Genomic DNA, 22,308 nt, shown 5'->3' with positions numbered 1-22,308 from the left:
TGTACTGTATCATATACCTATATGTATAACACTATGTACTGTATGTACTGTATCTATACCTATATGTATAACACTATTACTGTATGTATTGTATATTTACCTATATGTATAACAGTATGTACTGTATGATTGTATATATACCTATATGTATAACATTATGTATTGTATGTATTGTATCTATACCTATATGTATAACAGTATGTACTGTATTGTATTGTTATATATACCTATATGTATAAACATTATTTACTGTATATTTACCTATTATGTATAACATTATGTATTGTATGTATTGTATCTATACCTATATGTATAACATCATGTATTGAATCTATACCTATATGTTATAACATATGTATTGTATGTATTGTATCTATACCTATATATAACATATGTACTGTATGTATGTATTATACCTATGTATAACATCCATGTACTGTATATAACTATATGTATAACATATGTACGTATATATAACCTATATGTATAACATATGTACTGTATGTATGTATTATACCTATATGTATAACATATGTACTGTATGTATTGTATATACCTATATGTATAACACTATACTGTATGTACTGTATATTTACCTATATGTATAACATATGTACTGTTATATACTATACCTATATGTATAACATATGTACTGTATATATGTATCTATACCTATATGTATAACATATGACATGTATGTATTGTATATTATACCTATATGTATAACATCTGTACTGTATATTTACCTATATGTATAACATATGTACTGTATGTATTGTATGCTCTCTATAGGGGACCTGTTACCGCGGATGGTTGTCCTGATCCAGGAAATGACCTGAAGATAAATGAGAGTTCTCTGACTGGGGAATCAGACCACGTTGGGAAGACTGTGGACAAAGACCCAATGCTGCTCTCTGGTGGGGTGTGTCTGTGTATTCAACGCTTTAACGTCACAGGTACAGTGAAATGCCTTTCTAGCTCCAACTCCCACAATGCAGGAATCAATAGCAATGTAAATACTAAACATTTCAAGGAAGAAACAGAAACATATGAGAAATAAATTAAGAATATGAAATACATTGAGAAAGCATACCGATATGTATAGGATAAGGTGACCAAATACAGGGTCAGTACCATATAACATGTACAGATCTGGGTGATGGAGGTAGATATGTATAGGGGTACGGTGACAAGAACTGGATGATGGAGGTAGATATGTATAGGGGAAGGTGACTATATACAGGGTCGTACCATATTACAATGTGCAGGGATACTGGAGTGATGGAGGTAGATATGTATAGGGGGAAGGTGACTATTACAGGTCAGGTACCATATTAACAATGTACAGGGATACTGGAGTGATGGAGGTAGATATGTAAATTAGGTGGAAGGTGGACTATATACAGGGTCAGTACCATATTAACAATGTACAGGATACTGGAGTGATGGGGAGGTAGATATATAGGGGTAAGGTGACTATATACAGGTCAGTACATATTAACAATGTACAGGATACTGGAGTGATGGAAGGTAGATATGTATAGAGGTAAGGTGACAGGGATACTGGGAGTGATGGAGGTAGATATTATAGGGGAAGAGACAGGGGTTACTGGGAGTGATGGAGGTAGATATGTATAGGGGGAAGGTGAACTATAATACAGGCGTCAGTACCATATTAACAATGTACAGGGATACTGGAGTGATGGGAGGTAGAATATGTATAGGTAAGGTGACTATATACAGGGTCAGTACCAATATTAACAATGTACAGGGATACTGGAGTGATGGAGGAAGATATGAATAGGGGTAAGGGACTATATACAGGGGCAGTACCATATTACAATGTACAGGAATACTGGAGTGATGGAGGTAGATATTTATAGGGTAAGGTGACTATATACAGGGTCAGTACCATATTAAACATGTACAGGGATACTGGAGTGATGGAGGTAGATATGTATAGAGGTAAGGTGACAGGGATACTGGAGTGATGGAGGGTAGATATGTATAATAGGGAAAGGGGACAGGGATTACTGGAGTGATGGAGGTAGATATGTAAAGTGGTAAGGCAACATTATATACAATAAACAGCAGTAGCAGCAGTACCTGTGTTGTTGTGTGTGTGTGCGTGCGTGCGGTGCGTGCGTGCGTGCGTGCGTTGCGTGCGTGCGTGCGTTGCGTGCGGTGCGTGCGTGCGGTGCGTGGAGTCAGTGTTACAGTGGCTGCGAAAGGTATTCATCCCCTTGCATTTTCTATTTGTGTTGCCTCTAGTTACAACCTGGAATTAAAATAGATTTTGGGGGGGTTTGTATCATTTGATTTAGAAAACATGCCTAGCACACTGATGCAATATAGTTTTTATTATATAACAAACAAGAAATAAGACAAAAACAGAACTTGAGCGTGCATAACTATTCACCCCCCCAAAGTCAATATTTTGTAGAGCCACATTTTGCAGCAATTACAGCTGCAAGTCTCTTGGGGTATGTCTCTATAAGCTTGGCACATCTGGCCACTGGGATTTTTGCCCATTCTTCAAGGCCAAACTGCTCCAGCTCCTTCAAGTTGGATGGGTTCTGCCGGTGTACAGCAATCTTTAAGTCATACCACAGATTCTCAAATGGATTGAGGTCTGGGCTTTGACTAGGCCATTCCAAGACATGTAAATAGTTCCCCTTAAACTACTCGAGTGTTGCTTTAGCAGTATGCTTAGGGTCATTGTCCTGCTGGAAGGTGAACCTCCGTCCCAGCTTAAATCTCTGGAAGACTGAAACAGGTTTCCCTCAATAATTTCCCTGTATTTAGCTCCATCCATCATTCCTTCAATTCTGAGCAGTTTCCCAGTCCCTGCCAATGAAAAAATCCCCGCAGCATGATGCTGCCACCACCATGCTTCACTGTGGGGATGTTGTTCTCGGGATGATGAGAGGTGTTGGATTTGTGCCAGACATAGCGTTTTCATTGATGGCCAAAAAGCTCAATTTTTGTCTCATCTGACCAGAGTACCTTCTTCCATATGTTTGGGGAGTCTCCCACATGCCTTTTGGCGAACACCAAAAATGTTTGCCTCTTTTTTTTTAAGCAATGGCTTTTTTCTGGCCGCTCTTCCGTAAAGCCCAGCTCTGTGGAGTGTATGGTCTAAAATGGTCCTATGGACAGATACTCCAATGTCGGCTGTGGAGCTTTGCAGCTCCTTCACAGTTATCTTTGTCTCTTTGTTGCCTCTCTGATTAATGTCCTCCTTGCCTGGTCCGTTAGTTTTGGTGGGCGGCCCTCTCTTGGCAGGTTTGTTGTGATCCCATATTCTTTCCATTTTTTAATAACGGATTCAATGGTGCTCCGTGGGATGTTTCGGATTTTAAAAAATGTATAACCCAACCCTGATCTGTACTTCTCCACAACTTTGTCCCTGACCTGTTTGGAGAGCTCCTTGGTCTTCATGGTGTCACTTGCTTGGTGGTGCCACTTGCTTGGTGATGTTGCAGACTCTGGGGCCTTTCAGAACAGGTGTAAATATACTGAGATCATGTGACAGATCATATGACAATTAGATTGCACACAGGTGGACTTTATTTAACAAATTATGTGACTTCTGAAGGTAATTGGTTGCACCAGATGTTATTTAGGGGCTTCATAGCAAAGGGGGTGAATTCATATGCACGCACCACTTTTCCGTTTTAAATTGTTTTTAACATTTTTAAACAAGTAATTTCATTTCACTTCACCAAATTTTACTAGGAAAAATGCCAAGGGGGATGAATACTTTTGCAAGGCACTGTAAATGCATGTGCATATTATGTGTGAGTGAGAAAATGATGGAGTGAGTGTTTGTGTGAGTGTGTAGGAACCTGTGAGTCAGTGCAAAAATAAGAATAAAATATAGGTCAACAGGGAGATCATTTCTCTTCACACTGCCTGGTATAAAAGTCCTATATGGCAGGGAGATCATTTCTCTTCACACTGCCTGGTATAGAAGTCCTATATGGCAGGGAGATCATTTCTCTTCACACTGCCTGGTATATAAGTCCTGGGTGGCAGGGAGATCATTTCTCTTCACACTGCCTGGTATAGAAGTCCTGGCTGGCAGGGAGATCATTTCTCTTCACCCTGGTATAGAAGCCTGGTGGCAGGGAGATCATTTCTCTTCACACTGCCTGGTATACGGAAGTCCTGGCTGGCAGGGAGACATTTTCCCTGCTCAACACTGCCTGGTATAGAAGTCTGGCTGGCAGGGAGATCATTTCTCTTCACACTGCTGGTATCATAAAGTCCTGGTGGCAAGGGAGATCATTTCTCTTCACACTGCCTGGTATAGAAGTCCTGGGCTGGCAGGGAGATCATTTCTCTTCACAACTGCCTGGGTATATAAGTCCTGGGTGGCAGGGAGATCATTTCTCTTCACACTGCCTGGTATATGAAGTCCTGGGTGGCAGGGAGATCATTTCTTCACACTGCCTGGTATATAAGTCCTGGGTGGCAGGGAGATCATTTCTCTTCCACTGCCTGGTATAAAAGTCCTATATGCAGGGAGATCATTCTCTTCACACTGCCTGGTACATAAGTCCTGGGTGGCAGGGGATCATTTTCTTCACACTGCCTGGTATAGAGGTCTTGGATCTCGGGAGCTCGGCCCGAGTGATGACCTGGGCTGTCCGCACCACCCTCTGTGGCGCCATACCAAGCAGTGATGCAGCCAGTCAAGACTGCTCTCAATTGTACAGCTGTAAGAACTTATTGAGAATTTAAGGGCCATGCCAAACCTTTTCAACCTCCTAAGTGGATGAGGCACTGTCGCGCCTCCTCATGACTGTATCAAGATGTCGCCAATAGACATGCTCGCCTGGTTTCCTGTCTTTTTTTTATGTGTGTGTTATTCCAAAAGTTTTTTTTGCATTATTACTTACAGATGGAAATACCTTTTGGATATCAGGGCAGAGGTACTCACCAGCATTTCGATCAGAAATGCCGACTTTCCTAAAATTGTATCCTTTGTTTCGTATCCCAAGGTGATTTAACTTAAACCAAGAGGTTGCTCCAAGACATGCGCCAGCAGAAAATAGTTATTCAGAGTGAACTTTAAGTCTGACTCGGAGGCGTGCAAACCATCCTGTCGGGCTGTATCATCGCCTGGTACGGCAAATGCACTGTCCGCAACCGCAGGGCTCTCCAGAGGGTGGACGGTCCTACGCAATGCATCACGGGGTCACACTGCTGCCCTCCATCTAATCATCAGTGACTGAACATTTAGCCAGTAGAAGAGAGGGGTTATCAGAGGTCCTCCATCTTATTATCAAATGACTGTACATTAACCAGTAAAATGTCCTCCCGTCTTATTATCTATTATTATCTATATATTATTATCTTATAATCCTTATTCTTACCTTATTTGCACTCACTGTATATAGACGATCAGAGGTCCTCCATCTTATTATCTAGTGGACTGTAAACGTTAGCCAGTAGATAGAGGGACGATCAGAGGGTCTCCATCTTATTATCTAGTTGACTTGTACATTAGCCAGTAGAATCAGGAGGGACGATCAGAGGTCCTCACATCTTATCAAATCATGTGTCAATCCTCCAGTACGACGCATCTTAATGGGTGGGGGGGGGGGGGGTATGAACATGCGTTTGTTCTTTTTGTACGTTTGTATATCATTTGTAATGTCTGTGGTGTGTGTCTCTCTGTAGGTACCCATGTGATGGAGGGTTTCAGGCAGGATGCTGGTAACAGCTGGGGGGGGTCAACTCTCAGACCGGCATCATCTTTACGCTGCTGGGGGCCGGAGAGGGGGAGGAGGAAAGTAGGAGGGGAGGATGTAAGAAGAAGAAGGGTAAGATGGAGTTTAAAAACGACATAGTATTTGCATTCCATCTGTAGCAAACATTGATGGACTGATTGATTAAATGATTCATTGATTATCAGGGAAGCAGGCCGAAGTGGTGGTGGAGAACAACCAGAATAAAGGTAACCAATCACAGACAGGGTCAGGGGTTGGAGGTCAGGGATCAGGTTGGGCTTACTTCGAAACGCCTGTGTGTGTCCTCAGCCAAGAAGCAGGACGAGGCTCTGTGGCCATGGAGATGCAGCCTCTGAAGAGTGGCAGAGGGAGGAGAGGTGGAGGACAGAAAAGAGAGTCAAAACAGACAAAGAAAGGAGAAGAGTGTTCTACCAGGGTAAACTCACCAAACTGGCTGTGCAGATTGGGAAAGCAGGTAGGAACTTCTCTAACTCTGGGTTTTATTCTGTTAGGCCATACACATTTCATTTACTGTGGTTTTATTCTGTTAGGCCATACACATTTCATTTACTGTGTATAATTTGTTAGGCCATACAAATTTAATTTACTGTGGTTTATTCTGTAGGCCATACACATTCAATTTACTGGTAGGACGTTCTCTAACTCTGTGTTTATTCTGTTGGCCACACAAATTTAATTTACTGTGGTTTATTCTGTTTGGACATACACATTTAATTTTACTGTAGGACGTCTCTAACTCTGTGTTTTATTCTGTTAGGCATACAAATTTAATTTACTGTGGTTTATTCTGTTAGGCCATACACATTTAATTTACTGTGGTTTATTCTGTTTGGACATACACATTTAATTTACTGGTAGGAAACGTTCTCTAACTCTGTGTTTTATTCTGTTAGCCATACAAATTTAATTTACTGTGGTTTATTTCTGTTAGGCATACACATTTAATTTACTGTGGTTTATTTCTGTTAGGCCATACACATTTAATTTACTGGTAGGACGTCTCTAACTCTGTTTTTTTATTCGTTAGGACCAATACAAATTTAATTTACTGGTAGGACGTTCTCTAACTCTGTGTTTTATTCTGTTAGGCCATACAAATTTAATTTACTGGTAGGACGTTCTCTAACCCTGTGTTTTATTCTGTTAGGGCCATACACATTTAATTTACTGGTAGGACGTTCTCTAACTCTGTGTTTTATTCTGTTTAGGCCATAAACAAATTTAATTAACTGGTAGGAACGTTTCAACTCTGTGTTTTATTCTGTTAGGCCATACACATTTAATTTACTGTAGGACGTTCTCTAACTCTGTGTTTATTCTGTTAGGCCATACACATTTAATTTACTGGTAGGACGTTCTCTAAACTCTGTTTTTATTTTATTCTGTTAGGCCATACACATTTAATTTACTGGTAGGACGTTCTCTAACTCTGTGTTTTATTCTGTTAGGCCATACAAATTTAATTTGTAACAGATGAGCTTCACTTTTCTCACTTTTTTTTACTGACTTCTGCGGTGCTGTGTTCATATAGTGTCCAATCTCCCGTGACGATTTCCCATGCTGATGCGTGAGAATCAAAGACCAAACCGCCTCAGATCACCCGCTTTGGGCCTCTGATTCGACAGTGACACAAAACACAACACACACACACACACACACATTTCTCTCGCGTGCCAGTATGGCTTTGGTCAGCCAAAATGCATACTATTTTTATGATTCAGGTTAAACAAATTCATATTATTTACGTTATTTGCAAACAGTCGGTTAAATACATTTTCTGACCTATTTGAAGCAGTTAATACCTGAAACATCACGTCACCGAACGACTGGCCAGAGATCAGGGCATTCATCAGCAAAGACGAAGGGCAAACATGGTAGCATTTTGGACAACCAAATTTAAGTCAAAATAAGTGATGACGTTGAAGAATTTCAGATGTATGGGGATTTGTGATTCATAACTTACATTTTACCGGAAGCTTACTGCTTGTAGTAGACAGACAGACAACACCAAGGCGGAATGTGTTTGAAGTTCTCATGCACCACAGAGAACAGTCCGCATATCCTGCAAAATGCATTGCCATTGCATTGCACACACTTTGCACAGATCAGGAGCTCCACAATGACGTGGTCGACTGTCTCCGAGGTGGGGGCTTTTTCCTGACAGCCGAATGACGCAATTGATGGAGAATGTGGTGAGTAACTGACTGTATAGGCCTATTGGCCGCACATTTAGTAAAGCTTTCTCTATGACAATTTTTGGTATAAGCGCTATACACATGGAATAGATTGATGCTTCAAATTGTGCATTTTAAATAATGTTTATTCTGTAAATCAGTGGTTCCCAACCAGGGGAACTAGGACCTCTGGGGGTACTTGACCTATCCACAGGGGGTACCAGGACCCTGGGGGTACTTGACCTATCCACAGGGGGAACAGGACCTCTGGGGGTACTTGACCTATCCACAGAGGGCCAGACCCTGGGGTACTGACCTATCACAGGGTACCCAGACCCTGGGGGTACATGACCTAGTCCACAGGGGGTAACCAGGACCTCTGGGGGTACTTACCTATCCACAGGGGGTACCAGGACCCTGGGGTCATGACCTACCACAGGGGTACTAGACCCTGGGGGTACTTGACACTATCCACAGGGGTACCAGGACCCTGGGGACTCCAGCCTATCCGCCGTGGGAACTAGGACACTGGGGTACTCGCCTATCCACCGGGGATAAGGACACTGGGGTACTCAGCCTACCCGCCGTGGGAAACTAGGACACTGGGGGTACTCGATCCCAGGTACTCCACAGGGGTACTCGGCCTATCCACAGGGGGTACTTGGTCCTATCCACCAGGGGTAACTTGGTCATCCACAGGGTACTGGCCTATCCACAAGGGGGGTACTTGGCCTATCCACAGGGGTACTTGGCCTGTCCACAGGGGGTACTTGGCCTAATCCACAGGGGTACTTGGTCTATCCACAGGGGGTACTGGTCGATCCACAGGGGTACTTGGTCTATCCACAGGGGGTACTTGGTCTATCCACAGGGGTACTGGCCTATCCACAGGGGTACTTGGTCCTATCCACAGGGGTACTTGGCCTATCCACAGGGGGTTCTATCCACAGGGGGTACTGGCCTATCCACAGGGGGTACTTGTCCTATCCACAGGGGTACCTGGTCTATCCACAGGGGGTACTTGGCCTATCCACAGGGGGTACTTGGCCTATCCACAGGGGTACTTGTCTATCCACAGGGGTACTTGGCCTATCCACAGGGGTACTTGGCCTATCCACAGGGGTACTTGGCCTATCCACAGGGGTACGGATCCACAGGGGTACTTGGCCTACCACAGGGGTACTTGGCCTATCCACAGGGGGTACTTGGTCTATTCCACAGGGGTACTTGCCTACCACAGGGGGTACTTGGCTATCCACAGGGGGTACTAGGACCACAGGGTACTTGGCCTCCACAGGGTACTTTGGCCTATCCACAGGGGTACTTGGTCTATCCACAGGGGGTACTTGGCTATCCACAGGGGTACTTGGTCTATCCACAGGGGTACTTGGCCTATCCACAGGGTACTTGCCTATCCGGGGTACTTGCCTACACAGGGGTACTTGGTCTATCCACAGGGGTACTTGCCTATCCACAGGGGTACTTGGCCTATCCACAGGGTACTGGACACAGGGTACTGGCCTATCCACAGGGTACTTGGCCTATCCACAGGGGGTACTTGGTCTATCCACAGGGGGTACTGCCTACCACGGGTACTTGTCTACCGGTACTCCTACAAGGGTACTTGGCCTATCCACAGGGGTACTTGGTCTATCCACAGGGGTACTTGGCTATCCACAGGGGGTACTTGGCTATCCACAGGGGTACTTGGTCTACATCACAGGGGTACTTGGCCTATCCACAGGGGACTTGGCTATCCACAGGGGGTACTTGTCTATCCACAGGGGTACTTGGCCTATCACAGGGTACTTGGCCTATCCACAGGGGGTACTGGTCCTAAATCCACAGCGGTATCACTTGGCCTATCACAGGGGTACTGGCTCTATCCAACAGGGGTAATGGCCTATCCACAGGGGGTACTTGGCCTATCCACAGGGGGTACTTGGTCTATCACAGGGGGTACTTGGTCTATCCACAGGGGCACTCGACCTATCCACAGGTGGTACTCGGCCTATCGACAGGGGGTACTTGAGAAGACTCATGAGACCATAGGACTACTGGTAAAATGCACATGAAGGGGTACATCAGGGGTACTCTGGGCAGAGCAACATTTAGTTGGTGGTACAGTAACCGAAAAGGTTGGGAACCACTGCAGTAGATGACACAATGGGTTGTTCCTTTTGGTCACTTAATCCTTCAGTGACTCTGGACGTGACCTCGTATGAAGCCGTACTTGACTCAGTACTGCCGACTGCAGGATAATAACGAGAGTGCAAATAACAGTATTACATAAATATTCTACTCATCACATTAAATTATGATTTGAATCTAGAAGATAGGAGAATGCACCTTTTTCAGTTCTGCATTCATTTTACTGAGCTAAACTTCTTTTTAAATAGCCCTGTTTCTCCTCAAAGTCTAGATAAACCTATGAATAGTGGATTATATTTATTTACATTTCAGTAAAGAACTGATTATACATTACATGTGATTAAAATTGTTTATTTTTTTGTCAATAATTTTTTCATTCAGAGTACAGATTAGAATGTTGTATTATATTATACATCTTATATTATGTTCGTTGATGTTTGTTAATGTAAAATTAATTCATGTTAATTTATTTAATAATGATAATCAGACTCAAATGTTTATATTTCTCCTATTTTCTTATGTCCATATAGGCTGAATATTCATTACCAGATTGACCAAAGCACTCTGGTATATGGACCCCGATCTGGAGAAGTTCAAGGCAAGAGGCTTAGCCACACCAGACCGATTCCTGCAATTACCACAAGGCCTTGGATCCTACTATTACAACAGATACAAGGAAACACAACACAAGGCACCCAAACTGGATCCAGATCTGGGATTACTGCAGTCTGCTCTCTACCTCAATATCCAAGCCCTGGGCAAACCGAGATCACTTTACAGGTATTTTTATGAATGGATTGTGTCACTTTTTCATATCAATTAAGTTTGTGCAAAGCTACTACTCCTTGTAAATTAACTGTGTCTGATGATGGAAGCTACTACTCCTTGTAGATTCACTGTGTCTGATGATGGGAAGCTACTACTCCTTGTAGATTCACTGTGTCTGATGATGGGAAGCTACTACTCCTTGTAGATTCACTGTGTCTGATGATGGAAAGCTACTACTCCTTGTAGATTCACTGTGCTGATGATGGAAAGCTACTACTCCTTGTAGATTCACTGTGTCTGATGATGGGAAGCTACTACATCCTTGTAGATTACTCACTGTGTCTGATGTTGGAAAGCTTACTACCTTTGTAATTCACTGTGTCTGATGATGGGAAGCTACTACTCCTTGTAGATTCACTGTGTCTGATGATGGGAAGCTACTACTCCTTGTAGATTCACTGTGTCTGATGATGGAAGCTACTACTCCTTGTAGATTCACTGTGTCTGATGATGGGAAGCTACTACTCCTTGTAGATTCACTGTGTCTGATGATGAAAGCTACTACTCCTTGTAGATTCACTGTGTCTGATGATGGAAAGCTACTACTCCTTGTAGATTCACTGGTCTGATAATGGAAGCTACTACTCCTTGTAGAATCACTGTGTCTGATTGGGGAAGCTACTACTCTTGTAGATTCACTGTGTCTGATGATGGAAGCTACTACTCCTTGTAGATTCACTGTGTCGATGATGGAAGCTACTACTCCTTGTAGATTCACTGTGTCTGATGATGGAAAGCTACTACTCCTTGTAGATTCACTGTGTCTGATGATGGAAAGCTACTACTCCTTGTAGTTCACTGTGTCTGATGATGGAAAGCTACTACTCCTTGTAGATTCACTGTTCTGATGATGGGAAGCTACTACTCCTTGTGAGATTCACTGTGTCTGATGATGGGAAGCTACTACTCCTTGTAGATTCACTGTGTCTGATGATGGAAGCTATTACTCCTTGTAGATTCACTGTGTCTGATGATGGGAAAGCTACTACTCCTGTAGATTCACTGTGTCTGATGATGGAAAGCTACTACTCCTTGTAGATTCACTGTGTCTGATGATGGAAAACGGCACCATTTATTCTGTATTTCCAAAAGCTTATGTTTTAAAAACCTCTCAGTTAAAACGCTTGTTTCTTTGTTGTGTATCCAAATGAAATGAGATGTCAGAGAGGATGTGGTGCATGTAAAAGCGTCCATGGCAGCATCCACTTGAAGAAGGTGAATCAAACATTGACCAGACATCACCAACAGTCCACTCCCAACATACACCAGAGGTGGACGTTTTATGAGAACATCATGCGGACTGGTAAGCCCCTAGTACAAACACTCTGTTGCAAGCCTTAGAGAAAATGGCCCAACTCACCCTTGCTCTACTGGACTCTTCTCCTGATGACACATCCAGCGGAGGAAATAGATTGACAACTTGAAACTTCCATTGACTTTTACTTTCTACAAGTACGCCTGTGGTAATTACCTAGGCACTCTGACATTCATATGGAAGGTATCCTCACATAACAATGGCGTTCATGAGACCAGGCAAGCTTCTGTCTGATAGCGATGGCTTCATGAGACAGGCAAGCTTCTGTCTATAGCGATGCTTCATGAGACCAGGCAAGCTTCTGTCTGATAGCGATGGCTTCATGAGACCAGGCAAGCTTCTGTCAGATAGCGATGGATTCATGAGACCAGCAAGCTCTGTCAGATAGCGATGGCTTCATGAGACCAGGCAAGCTTCTGTCGTTATAACGATGCTTCATGGACCCGGCAAGCTTCTGTCTGAGAGCGATGGCTTCATGAGACCAGGCAAGCTTCGTCTGAGAGCGATCGGTTCATGAGACCAGGCAAGCTTCTGTCTGAGAGCGATCAGTTCATGAGACCAGGCAAGCTTCTGTCTGATAGCGATGGCTTCATGAGACAGGCAAGCTTCTGTCTGATAGCGATCGGTTCATGAGACCAGGCAAGCTTCTGTCTGATAGCGATGGCTTCATGAAACCAGGCAAGCTTCTGTCAGATAGCGATGGTTTCATAGACCGGGCAGGCTTCTGTCTGATAGCGATGGCTTCATGAAACCAGGCAAGCTTCTGTCTGATAGCGATGGTTTCATGAGACCCGGAACTTCTGTCTGAGAGCGATGGCTTCATTGAGACAGGCAAGCTTCTGTCTGAGAGCGATGGCTTCATGAGACCAGGCAAGCTTCTGTCTGATAGCGATGGCTTCATGAGACCAGGCAAGCTTCTGTCTGATAGCGATGGCTTCATGAGACCAGGCAAGCTTCTGTCTGATAGCGATCGGTTCATGACAGGAAGTTCTGTCTGATAGCGATGGTTCATGAGACAGGCAAGCTTCTGTCAGATAGCGATGCTTCATGAGACCAGGCAAGCTTCTGTCTGATAGCGATGGCTTCATGAGACCAGGCAAGCTTTTCTGATAGCGATGGCTTCAGAAACCAGGCAAGCTTCTGTCATCTTCACACCGATAAATAAATAAACAACCAACATGCAGCACTGGAGCAAAAGCTCATCCTGCAAAAGTGAACAGCAGTTACTGACAGAGATGCTGAACAGGGCCTGCTTGATGAGAACATCCTTGTTCCTCCTTGATGGTGATGACCCAGAGAGTATCCTTGTCCTCCTTGATGGTGGACCCAGAGAGTATCCTTGTCCCTCCTTGATGGTGATGACCAGAGAGTATCCTTGTTCCTCCTTGATTGTAGAGTATCCTGTTCCTCCCTTGATGGTGATGACCCAGAGAGTATCCTTTCCTCCTTGATGGTGATGAACCAGAGAGTATCCTTGTTCCTCCTTGATGGTGATGACCCAGAGAGTATCCTTGTCTCCTTGATGGTGATGACCCAGAGAGGAGTATCCTTGTTCTCCTTGATTGTGAAGATACCTTGTCCTCCTTTGATGGTGATGACCCAGAGAGTATCCTTGTACTCCTTGATGGTGATGACCCAGAGAGTATCCTTGTCCTTCCTTATGGTAATGACCCAAGAGTATCCTTGTTCCTCCTTGATGGTGATGACACAGAGAGTATCTTGTTCCCCTTGATGGTGATGACCCAGAGAGCGCCTTGTCCTCCTTGATGTGATGACCAGAGAGTTTCCTTGTTCTCCTTGATGTGAGAGTATCTTTTCCTCCTCCTTGATGTGATGACCCAGAGAGTATATTGTTCCTCCTTGATTGAGAGTATCTTGTTCCTCTTTGATGTGATGACCCAGAGAGTACCCTTGTCCTTCCTTGATGGTGATGACCCAGAGAGTATCCTTGTTCCTCTTTGATGGTGATGACCCAAGAGTATCCTTGTCCTTCCTTGATGTGATGACCCAGAGAGTATCCTTGTTCCTCTTTGATGGTGATGACCAGAGAGTATCCTTGTCCTTCCTTGATGGTGATGACCCAGAGAGGTATCCTTGTTCTCTTTGATGGTATGACCCAGAGAGTACCTTGTTCCTCCTGATGGTGATGAACCAGAGAGCGTCCTTGTTCCTCCTTGATGGTGAGAGTATCCTGTTCCTCCTTGATGGTGATGACCAGAGAGTATCCTTGTCCTTCTTTGATGGTAATGACCCAGAGAGTATCCTTGTTCCTCCTTGATGGTGATGACCCAGAGAGTATCCGTGTTCCTCCTTGATGTGATGACCCAGAGAGCGTCTTGTTCCTCCTTGATGGTGATACCCAGAGAGTATCCTGTTCCTCCTTGATGGTGATGACCAGAGAGTATCCTTGTTCCTCCTTGATGGTGATGACCCAGAAGCGTCCTTTTCCTCCTTGATTGTGAGAGTATCCTGTTCCTCCTCCTTGATGGTGATGACCCAGAGAGTATCTTGTTCCTCCTTGATGTGAGAGTATCCTTGTTCCTCCTTGATTGATGACCCAGAGAGATCTCCTTGTCCGTTCCTTGATGGTAATGACCAGAGAGTATCTTGTTCTCTCCTTGATGGTGATGACCCAGAGAGTATCCTTGTTCCTCCTTGATGGTGATGACCAGAGAGCGTCCTTGTTCCTCCTTGATGTGATGAGCCAGAGAGTATCCTTGTTCGTCCTTGATGGTGATGACCAGAGAGTATCCTTGTTCCTCTCTTGATGGTGATGACCCAGAGAGCGTTCCTTGTTCCTCCTTGATGGTGATGACCCAAGAGTATCCTTGTTCCCTCCCTTGATGGGAGAGTATCCTTGTTCCTCCTTGATGGTGATGACCCAGAGACTATCCTTGTTCCTCCTTGATGGAGATGACCCAGAGAGTATCCTTGTCCCTCCTTGATGGTGATGACCCATAGAGTAACCTTGTCCCTCCTTGATGGCCGGTTTGACTGACTTAAGTGGAAAGGAACAGCAGCCCGCAACACACGGGGAAATTGTCAATAGTGCGCAACAATTCAACATCATTGATATAGAACTTGACATGATGCATGACCTCAGCAGGAAGGGCCTTGACAAGGAACGGTACAAGCGATCCCAAATCAAATCAGATTTACACGTGGTTAGCAGATGTTACTGCGAGTGTTGCAAAAGGCTTGTGCTTCTAGTTCTGACAGTGCAGCAATACCTAACATGTAATCTGACAATTCCACAACAACTACCTAATACACACAAATCTAAAGGGATGGAATAAGAATATGTACATATAAATATATGGATGTGCAATGACCGAGCGGCATAGGGAAGATGCAATAGGTGGTGTAAAATATGGGATGAGTAATGTAAGATATGTAAACATCATTATTAAAGTGGCATTGATAAAGTGACCAATGATCCATTTGTTAGAGTGGCCAATGACTTCAAGTCTGTATGTAGGCAGCAAATAAAATAAATGTTATTGGTCACATGTGATTTTTGCGGGTGTAGCGAAATGTTTGTGCTTCTAGCTCCGACAGTGCAGTAATATCTAACAAGTAATATATAAKAAAAATTACACAATATATACCCAACACACACAAATCTAAGGAGGAATGAATTAAGACTATATACAAATATGTGAGGGTTTTAGGTGACAAATTTCTTTGGCCTCCTGAGGTTGAAGAGGCTCAGTTGCGCCTTCACCACACTGTCTGTGTGGGTGATATGGTTAAGGTAGGTTTTAATAGTCACAGTGGGCACTACATCTCCTACACACTTCCTTATAAACTCAGTCACCGTATCCGTGCATACATCTAGAWTATTTTCGCACGCTACCTGGAACATATCCCAGTCTACGTGATCAAAACAATCCTGAAGCGTTGATTCCAATTGGTCAGACCAGCGTTGAATAGTACGAAGCACGGGCACTTCCTGTTTGAGTTTCTGCCTATAGGACGGGAGGAGCCAGATGGATTTGTGATCAGATTTGCCGAAAGGAGGATGGGGGAGGGCCTTGTAAGCATTCCGGAAGTTTGAATAGCAATGTTGAAGAGTTTTGGTAGCGCGAGTAGGACAGTCAATATGTTGATAGAATTTTGGCAGCCTAGTCCTCAGATTTGCTTTGTTAAAATCCCCAGCTACAATAAATGCAACCTCAGGATGTGTGGTTTACAGTTTGTATAAAGTCTAGTGAAGCTCAAGTTTTGGCTTGAGGTTGGATGTAAAACGGCTGTGGCGATGACGGAGGAGATTTCTCTTGGGAGATAATATGGTTGGCATGTAATTGTGAGGTATTCTAGGTCAGGTGAACAAAATGACTTGAGTTCCTGTATGTTCCTAGAATTACACCATGAGTCGTTAATCATGAAACACACCCCTCCGCCCTTCTACTACCCGGAGAGATATTTACTCCTGTCTGCATGATGTACTGAGTATCCTACTGGCTAAACTGACTCCGACAGAGTATCCTGAGAGAGCCATGTTTCCATGAAACAAAGCATGTTACAGGCCCCGATGTCTCTCTGGAAAGAAATCCTTGCTCGAAGCTCATCAATTTTGTTATCTAAAGACTGAACATTAGCGAGTAATATACTCGGAAGCGGTGGGTGGTGTGCGCGCCTCCTAAGTCGAACCAGCAGGTCGCCTCGAGTGCCTCTCCTCCGCCGGTGATGTTTTGGGTCGGCCTCTGGAAGAAGTTCAGTTCCTCTGGGGAGAGTGAACTAAGGATCTGCTCCAGGGAAGTCGTGTTCCTGGTGGTAATGATGGCAGTTCTGGTGAGTTACCGCCGCTCTAATATCCAAAAGTTCTTCCCGGCTGTATGTAAAGACACAAAACATTTCCTGAGCTAATAATGTAAAATATAGTACATAAAAAAACAAAATGCTGAATAGTTTTCTAAGAGCTAGTCGCTGTAGATGTCTAGACGTCTGTCCACTGTGGATGCCTAGATGTGTATCCACTGTGGATGCCTAGATGTGTATCCACTGTGGATGCCTAGATGTGTATCCACTGTGGATGCCTAGATGTGTATCCACTGTGGATGTCTAGATGTGTGTCCACTGTGGATGTCTAGATGTGTATCCACTGTGGATGCCTAGATGTGTGTCCACTGTGGATGCCTGGATGTGTATCCACTGTGGATGTGTAGACGTCTGTCCACTGTGGATGCCCAGATGTGTGTCCAGTCTGTCCACTGTGGATGCCCAGATGTGTGTCCAGTCTGTCCACTGTGGATGCCCAGATGTATGCAGCTGAATTTTCAAAAACTAGGGGATGCTGTGACACCTCTTGCACTGAGATGGCAGTGCCCTTAAGACCACTTGCGGCCACTCAGGTTTCATTCTCGTGATTATAATTGAGAGGTTTACGACCTCTCTTTGGGTTTTGGGTCGGATTTAGAAAAAACCCTATAGCATATTCCTTGCGGCCTGTCTCCATCTATGCAACGTGACACTTGGGCACGGTGGCTTGTAGGTGAATGCCTCAAGCCCAGTAGTGTACTTCAGTGACGCAGGTTAACATGGAAGTCAAAGGTACAATCCAAAGGAAGACAAGCCTTGTAAACTGCCATCTGAGGAAGAAAATAATAATCATATTAATGTTGGTTAATTTACTACTTTCTCCTTCATTCCACATTTATTTTGGCAGTTAAGTTCTGGAGAGTGGCTAAATCTGTCTTTACAGTAACATGAGGGCACTGATTTGTTGGTAGTTGATCAGGATTCTCAGACTTTGTAACTGAGGATAATAGTGAAAATGAGTAAAGAAGGTAATGTTTCTTAGGCCTCATCTGACTTATTACAATGTAATTGTTCCTCACCTTGCTCAAATTGAAATTTTGTTCCTAAGAATACACTAATGCCTGAATTGAATGTGATTATTCTAAATACTGAAAAGAAGAGGCCCTCCTGTCCTCGTGGTGTTTTATGTGTAATGAACAAAACAATATAGATGGTATAGTGCAAAATCACTATAAAACAAAAGGTCTGGCTGGTACTGATTAATCATCTTCAGCACAAGTTTAACTTGGGGCAAATAATGTTTTTCTGATCATCCCTTGATCTTGTCACTAAGGATGAGAAGCCAGAGATGATGTTCTGATAAGGGATTCTCTATGTTTGGGCGCCTTCAGGGAATGTTGTCTCCTCAGACAAGTGATGTATTTTTACCCTTACATTAGGTAATAATCACATATGTGATTAATCTACTTACCCAATCATTGCAGATCAGATTCTCTGGTAAAGGCAAGAGGCATAGCTACATAACCCGTGACACCTTTTGAGAATGTAAAGTAGCATCTTTGTTTGCATACTAATTTACATGAGCCATCTTATCAAGTCCAGTGTTTTACAACAAAGTGGCACACTTTTTTGTTGTTAATTCTGTCATGGAACTTTGAAGTTTAGCGATTCTACAGACTGTAAAACATTAATGTACATGATAAAATAATACCAGTGCAGTAAATACAGTATTTTTTGTCATTGAAATATGAAACATGAATTCGAATGGGTTTTTGTCTTCAAAACAGATAGAATATTTCAGGGTGCATTTCTAAATGATTGCATATCTCAAATAGCACTTAATTGTAAGATAATACAGTTGAAGTCGGAGTTTTAACATACCCGTAGGTTGAGGTCAATTAAAAACTAGTTTTTTCAACCACTCCACAAATTTTTGTGAACAAACTATATTTTGCCACTGTGTTATGGGAATCTACTTTGTTGCATGACACAAGTAATTTTTCGCAACCAATTGTTTAACGGAAAGATTATTTCACTTAAAGTGCACTGTATTTCACAATTCCAGTCGGTCAACTTCACTACACTAACTTGACTGGCTTTGATTAACGCTTGGCAAAAGTTCAGAAAATGATGTTGTGGCTTTAGAAGATTCTGATAGGCTAATTTGACATATTGAGTCCATTGAGGTGTAACTGTGGTGTATTTCAGGCTCTTCAAATCGTGCTCTTTGCTTGAATCATAGGAAAACAAATAATCGCCAGACTAGAAGAATTTTAAGACTCCTTCCAATGTCTGGTGTCATCTCAAACGCCTGAAGGTACCACGTTAATCTGTAAAACATAGTATGCAAGTTAAACACCATGGGACCCGCAGCTGTCCAACCACTATACACAGGCGATGCGTTTTGTTCTTCTAGAGATGAACGTATCTTTTGGTGCGAAAGTTGCAATCAATTCCAGACAACAGCAAGGACTTGGTGAAAATGCTGGGGAAACAGGTACAAAGTATTATATCAACAGTAAAAGAGTCCTATATCCCATGAACTGAAAGGCGATCAGCAAGGAAGAGAACTGCTTCCAAACGCACAAAAAGCAGACTACGGTTGCAATGCAGCATGGGGACAAATAAGAGTTCTGTTGTGTCTGTTTGTGTGAAATTGTAACTGTTCGTTGTTGTTCTGTGATGATTTAAATAATAGATTGTGTGCTTGTGTTTGGTGGTGTGTGTGTGGTGTGGTCCATATAATAATGTTTATTTGTCTTTGTTATGTGTTGTGGATTAGAGATAAGTGTGGTTAGAGTTGGTTGTGTATAATAATGTTGTTGTTGTTGTTTTGTGTTAATAATGTTGGTTTGTGTTTAATAATGTTGTTGTGTTAATAAAATTATTATTTGTATATTAAGTGATAATGCCGAGAAGCAGGTGTTTGTTGATTATAATTGGCACGGGTGTTGTTAGGTCCGAGACGAAGTTGCTCCTCTGTCTTCTCTGTTCGTCCTTGTGTATCTCTGTTTTTTGTCCTCCTTGTATACTTGTTCTGTTTCTTGTATCTCCTCTATTGTCTCCTCTGTTGCTGTGTCCTCCTCCTTGCTGTTCTTCTCTGTCACCTCCTCTGTCTCTTCTTTCTATCTCCTCCTCTGTTGCTGTGTCTCCTCCTGCTGCTCCTCCTCTGTTTCTCTGTCTCCTCCTCTGTTTCTCTTGTCTCCTCCTTGTTGCGTGTCTCCTCCTCTGTTTCTCTGCCTCCTCCTCTGTTCTCTTGTCTCCTCCTCTGTTGCTCTTGTCTCTCCTCTGTTTGCTCTGTCTACTCCCTCTGTTCTTCTCTGTTTCCTCCTCTGTTTTCTCTGTGCTCCTCCTCTGTTGCTTGTCCTCCTCCTCTGTTTCTCTGTCTCCTCCTCTGTTTCTCTGTCTCCTCCTCTGTTGCTGTGTCTCCTCCTCTGTTTCTCTGCTCCTCCTCTGTTTCTCGTCTCCTCCTCTGTTGCTCTGTCTACTCCTCTGTTGCTCTGTCTACTCCTCTGTTTCTCTGTTCCTCCTCTGTTCTCTGTCTCCTCCTCTGTGCTCTGTCTCCTCCTCTGTTTCTCTGTTTCCTCTCTGTTTCTGTCTCCTCCTTCTGTTGCTCTGTCTCCTCCTATGTTTGATGTCAGAGTTTTTGTAGGCTGCCACCTCCGCCTTTTTGAAAATCTTCTGACCATTATCTGTTCAGTTGTATGCACAGCTTGATTGGCCTGTATTGCAGCAATGCAGCAATACAGGCCAGTAACCTGGTCAGTAGCTAATCAGTAGAATAATCGTAGCTAATCAGTAGCCTAATTAGTAGCTAATCAGTAGCCTAATCAGTAAGCTAATCAGTAGCCTAATTATAGTAGCTAATCAGTAGCCTAATCAGTAGCTAATTAATAGCTAATCAAGTAAGCCTAATCAGTAGCCTAAATCACGTAGCTAATCAGTATGAATAAATCATAGCTAATCAGTAAGCCTAATCAGTAGCTATCAGTAGCTAATCAGTAGCTAATCAGTAACTTAATCAGTAGAATAATCAATAGCTAATCAGTAGCTAATCCGTACCTAATCAGTAGAATAATCAGTAGCTCAATCAGTAGCTAATCAGTAGGCCTAATCAGTAGCCCTAATCAGTAAGCCTAAATCAGTAGCTCGTCAGTAGCTAATCAGTAGCCTAATCAGATACACAATAATCAGTACTAATCAGTAGCTAATCAGTAGGCTAATCAGTAGGCTACTCAGTAACTTAAATCAGTAGCTAATCAGTAGGCTAATCAGTAGCTAATCAGTAGAATAATCAGTAGCTAATCAGTAACTTAATCAGTAGCTAATCAGTCACGCTAATCAGTAGAATAATCAGTAGCTAATCAGTAGAATAATCAGTAGTAATTAGTAGCTTAAATCAGTAGCGTAATCAGTAGCTAAATAGTACTAATCAGTAGAATAATCAGTAGCTAAAATCAGTAGCTAATCAGTAGCTAATCAGTAGCCTAAATCAGTAGCCTAATCAGTAGCCTAATCAGTAGCTAATCAGTAGCTAATCAGTAGCTAATCAGTAGCTAATCAGTAGCTAATCAGTACCTAATCAGTACCTAATCAGTAGCTAATCAGTAGCTAATCAGTAGCTAATCAGTAGCTTAATCAGTAGCTAATCAGTAGCTAAGCTAACCATCAGTAACTTAATCAGTAGCTATATCAGTAGCTAATCAGTAGCTAATCAGTTACTAATCAAGTAGCTTATATCAGTAGATTAATCAGTAGATTAATCAGTAGCTAATCAGTAGAATAATCAGTAGCTAATCAGTAGGCTAATCAGTAGCTAATCAGTAACTTAAATCAGTCAGGCTAATCAGTAGCTAATCAGTAGCAATTCAGTAGCTAATCAGTAGCCTAATCAGTAGCTAATCAGTAGCTAATCAGTAGCTAATCAGTAGCTAATCAGTAGCCTAATAGTAGCTATCAGTAGCTAAATCAGTGGTAGCTAATTCAGTTAAACTTAATCAGTAGAATAATCAGTAGCTTAATCAGTAGAATAATCAGTAGCTAATCAAGTAACTTAATCAGTAGAATAATCAGTAGCTAATCAGTAGCCTAATCAGTAGCCTAATCAGTAGCTAATCAGTAAGAATAATCAGTAGCCTAATCGTAGCTAATCAGTAGCCCTAATCAGTAGCTATCAGTAGCTAATCTGTAACCTAATCAAGTTACCCTAACCACTCAGCTCCTACCTGATGATCTCTCTCTATCTCCTGTCCTTTCTCAACCCTAACCACTCCAGCCCCTACCCAGATGGTCTCTCTGGCCTCTCTCGTCGTGCCTTTCT

At 42.9% G+C, this 22,308-nt stretch overlaps 1 pseudogene; it reads left to right on the top strand.

The window, feature by feature from the left end:
- The window catches only part of LOC112074858 (plasma membrane calcium-transporting ATPase 3-like), a 44,500-nt pseudogene that overhangs the window by 19,026 nt on the left and 3,166 nt on the right, over positions 1 to 22,308 (top strand).

This window comes from Salvelinus sp. IW2-2015, unplaced genomic scaffold (genome assembly GCF_002910315.2).
Source record: "Salvelinus sp. IW2-2015 unplaced genomic scaffold, ASM291031v2 Un_scaffold2849, whole genome shotgun sequence".
In the NCBI taxonomy this organism is placed as follows: Eukaryota; Metazoa; Chordata; class Actinopteri; order Salmoniformes; family Salmonidae; genus Salvelinus; species Salvelinus sp. IW2-2015.
The sequence above is the reverse complement of the archived record's forward strand: the minus strand, read 5'-3'. Positions and strand labels throughout refer to the sequence as shown.